Source organism: Podarcis gaigeae (assembly GCF_964106915.1).
Source record: "Podarcis gaigeae genome assembly, chromosome: 3".
Lineage (NCBI taxonomy): Eukaryota > Metazoa > Chordata > Lepidosauria > Squamata > Lacertidae > Podarcis > Podarcis gaigeae.
The window spans coordinates 61684610-61689518 of record NC_139680.1 but is presented as its reverse complement, the minus strand read 5'-3'; positions in this window follow the sequence as shown (position 1 = coordinate 61689518).

Below are 4909 nucleotides of genomic sequence, written 5' to 3'. Positions count from 1 at the left end.
ACTTTTCTGCTTTCCTTGTTTCCTCTTTTATTGCCTGATTGACCATTTTCTAACATTCCTACAAAACTTGTATTATATATGGGGGTTCCAAACACACATTTGCTGTAGGCCTCCTAATTATCAACCTTGATTAAGTGGCTTAGAATAGACAAGCCGTATGATACATTCAATAATGAGAAAAACCAACCTGTTAAGGCGGGTTGGTATTTTTTTTAATAATAATAATAATAATAGTAATAGTAATAGTAATAATAATAAATTTTATTTATATCCCGCCCTCCCCAGCCAAAGCCGGGCTCAGGGCGGCTAACAAAAATAAAACAGTACAAAAGTACAGTACAAACAACACTCTAAAATCATTCATTATAAAATTTATTCAAATCAAGCCACTGGCAACCATTGTGCCAGAGCTCCACGAAGATTGCCGAGGGAGGGAGTCAGGCTGTGCCCTGGCCAAAGGCCTGGTGGAACAGCTCTGTCTTGCAGGCCCTGCGGAAAGATGTCAAGTCCCGCAGGGCCCTAGTCTTTAGTGACAGAGCGTTCCACCAGATTGGAGCCACAGCCGAAAAAGCCCTGGCTCTAGTTGAGGCCAGCCTAACTTCTCTGTGGCCTGGGACCTTCAAGATGTTTTTATTTGAAGACCGTAAGTTTCTCTGTGGGGCATACCAGGAGAGGCGGTCCCGTAGGTACGAGGGTCCTAGGCCGTATTTGCATTGTAGGGGGGGATGGCAATGATTGGGAATCACCAGCATATAGGCGTCTTTAAGCCCAGTAGGGGTCCTAATTAGGCCCACGAGACCATTTTCTTCAAACCACATAGGCCTGCATAACACCTAATGTCACAGGTGACATAAGGCGCTGGGCAGGTAAAGACTTGGCTAGCATCTAATACACTAGGGAAGTTCCCCATCAGGAACTCCCTAGTGCAGCCAGTGGGGCTGCTGCCAGGACCCATCAGCTGACAACACACCTTCAAAGACACTTTCTGTCAGTGCCAGGGTCAGCTCCTTTGAAGTCAACTGATGGTACCTGCCGGATCTCACCCTGATGGAGGCTTATCCATTTAGGCCATAACTGCAGAGGGATTTGAACCAGCGACCCCTCCCTGCCTCACAGCACAAATCCTTAGCCATTAAACTACACCAATTCACCTTTCAGTGCTGCTGGCTAGATTTGGGACTCCTGGGAGAAGCCTAGCAGCTATAAACACATTTGAGGACATGTCTCCTTTGTAGGCCTAAACTGGAGTAGACTTGTCCTTAGCATTGGGCAATGAATAAACCTGAAAGTTTCTCTGAGCAAATGTATCCGAATGACTAATTTATTTCAGAGGGCATTTCTGGGTGTGAGAGATTTGGCAAGTCTCCAAGAAAGATTACAAAGGCTATAAAAGACTACAAAGCCAAAAAAAAAAAAGGAAAAAGTTTCATGTAGGCAGAGTAACATCAAACTTTTTGATCCTTCTCACATAATATCCGGGAAGAGTCCACACAAACCAGCCCAGGGAATAATTAATGGCCTGCAAGTCTATACGTGAAGTCTGTGATTCAGCAGCCACACCTGTGATGCAGAATTAATGAAAGGCAGCAAGTAGTAAGCTTGCAGGTTTTGAAAACTGGGCACAGGTCCAGAACAATAGCTAGATGCTCATGCGTACTATTGCAAATGGAAGAGACTGCACCTGTGAATGATTTTTGAGGTTTCCTAGGTGCCTTTCTTGTCCTACACACCATCTCTCATGAACCATCTTGGCCTGCATTGTGAAGTATACCTAGAAGAAAACAGCAAAGTCACGTACCTGAAAGCTTCAAAATACCAGGTGTTCTGGGAGAAGAAATGACTGCTAGGCCAATTTTAAGTCTGTGGTGTCAGAGTTTTCCGCTGTCCCCCTTGAGCCCTTTCACCGTTAACTGCCATGCTTTGTGCATGCAGATTTAAACAAAACTTTAATGAAGGAATGCATTTTTTAACAAAACGTAGAGCCATCTTAAAATAAACCAGAAATGACCAATATTATTAATGACCAACTGGAGCTAGAACAATATCTTCATTCAGGTCCAACTTGCAGATTATTTCGAATCTCTGACCTTGCAACACCAGCGGCTTGTGCCTTTGTGCTTCTAACACTTGTTGAGAGCTAGTGATCCACCCACATGGTGAGCACCGAAATAGCTTACCTTTATGTAAAGAACGAATTGACAGTAGAAGCTCATCTTATATTTTGATCTCAGCAGGTCAAGTGATTCACACCCTTGATTCCAGAAAGCTGCATTTTCCTGATGTCAGCAGAAGGGTGTATCATTACTGGTGTTAGCTGACGCTATTGTTGGCTGTTGGGCAGGGACATCCCAGCGTACACAGCCCTTACGCGAAAAAAAATTAAGCTCAACAGCCAAGACAGATTGACAAAAATGGAAAGGAGCAGAATGTGCCCACGGCTAAGGTTCAAAAATAGCAAGCCCCTGTCCACACAGCTAAAACTTTCCAGCATTTTTTTAAAAAGCAGCTTAACTTTTATTGTTCTGTTCTGTTTTCAAAAGCTATTCCTTCTGACACACACCCCCAAAATGGCTTAAGTGAGAGGAAATTTCATCTGCAGAACTTGTAAATGAGCAAGTGAAGATCATGAAAACTGAGGTAGATATTCCTATATTCCTAGCCAAAACAATAAAACTAGTTACTGACATATGAGACCAACATCTGCCATTAGTTTAACTTGCTGTTCCTTCTCTTCATAATACAAGTAGTACCTCGGGTTACAAACACCTCGGGTTACAAACACTTTGGGTTAGAAACTCCGCTAACCCAGAAGTAGTACCTCGGGTTACAAACTTTGCCCCAGGATGAGAACAGAAAACACGACGCCGGCAGCAGGAGGTCCCATTAGAGAAAGTGCACCTCAGGGTAAGAACGGTTTCAGGTTAAGAACAGACCCCCGGAACGAATTAAGTTCGTAACCTGAGGTACCACTGTACTCTGGTAAATTTTTGTTAGGGGGCACCAGCCTGATGCTTCATTCTGCCCCAAACTGGCTTCACACAACAAGATGAAAGTGGTGCCTGTCTTTTTACTTTGTGTCCAGATAGCACTCTAAAGAGTCTGCCAAATGTATTTTTGCATTTGCAAACACTCCCTTTCCTTGGCACCTTGCCATTAAGTTACCAACATTCAGACTGACTGACACACCTGTTCCTTTTCTGCAGCCTGCCCATACATAGACTCTCTACTGTGATGAAAGACTAGAAGCACATTTGGGTGCTATTCAAAACATTCCAGGATGCTGATCTACCACAGTCAAACATAAATGCTGGAACATGAGCGAGAACCGTTCCTTGTGCAGTGTTAGCCCATTCTTTTCTCTACTGGGGGAAATACTCAATATGTAGAATAGGAAATCTCTAAGATGCTCCATACAGGCTGTACATTTAAAGTAGATTTAAAGCATACACACACCCAAAGAATCCTGAGAACCATCATTTGTTAAGGGTGCAAGGAACTGTTGCTCTGTGAAGAGTAAACTAGAGTTCCCAGGATTCAGGGAGAGGGTGCTTTAAATGTGTGCACAGACTAAAGGTACTGAGCATCTGTAGTCATAGGAAACCTCTGCCCATTCAGAGCTGGATATTATGGCTATTATATGGGAGCTGATGTAAACACCATCATTGTGGGTTTTTGCATTTGTTGCTGAAGCTATTTGTCCTGACAGAGAAAGTTTGCAAGCATGCACACGATACACAATACACAACTTCTGTGGGAGGATTTTAATCAGAAAAAAGATTAGTGGGCAACAGTTCTCCAATCTCCACACCCAAGTGCCATGCAGTTATTAAAAACACACACACACACACACACTTGGAAAACTCTAATCATAGGCTCCCACATCTTGTCTGGGACCTTACTTCTGTGGTCATGCAATTCCCTGGATAACAAGCAATCATAACATACTACTTCCAGAGTAAGGGTCTCAAAATGTAATATCAGCAAATGAATTCATTTGCTTGGCAAGAGGAGACAGTAACAGGGATAAAGCAGAATGGAAATTCACGTCTTAAGCTGCCCTTCAACAAAGATGTTTGCATAGGTGTAAGGACACTATGAGGGACACAGGTGGCGCTGTGGGTTAAAGCCTCAGCGCCTAGGACTTGCCGATCGAAAGGTCGGCGGTTCAAATCCCTGCGGCGGGGTGCGCTCCCGCTGCTCGGTCCCAGCGCCTGCCAACCTAGCAGTTCGAAAGCACCTCCGGGTGCAAGTAGATAAATAGGGACCGCTTACCAGCGGGAAGGTAAACGGCGTTTCCGTGTGCAGCTCTGGCTCGCCAGATGCAGCTTTGTCACACTGGCCACGTGACCCGGAAGTGTCTCCGGACAGCGCTGGCCCCTGGCCTCTTAAGTGAGATGGGCGCACAACCCCAGAGTCTGTCAAGACTGGCCCGTACGGGCAGGGGTACCTTTACCTTTACCTTTAAGGACACTATGCACGCAACAAGAAATTCTGGTGTATAGTTTCTTCCACTGTAGCTCCCATATACAGCAAGACAACCTGCAAGACAGTTTTAAAACAGGCTTGAGTCACTGGGGTAGAGCTGCAACTGTGGAGAGCTCGGGGCGGAGGCAAGTACAGTGGGATGTGCAAATAACTTGTTCTTTGGCCCCCTTAGACTTAAGCTGTGCCCATGTTACTAAAAACATCAGGTCAGCTGCGCATCCGTTGTGCACAGTCACTTGCTGCAATTTGTACTGTTCTGTTCTCATCTGTTCTTTGGTTACCACGACAAAAGATGCATCTGCGCTGCCACATGAACAGTCTTCCTAAGAAGAATTGTTGTAGATCAGACTGTAAATCTTTAACCACAAACACCCTCCCTTTTCCTTGGAATTGCAGGAACTGGCAGGGATCTGATGCGATGGCA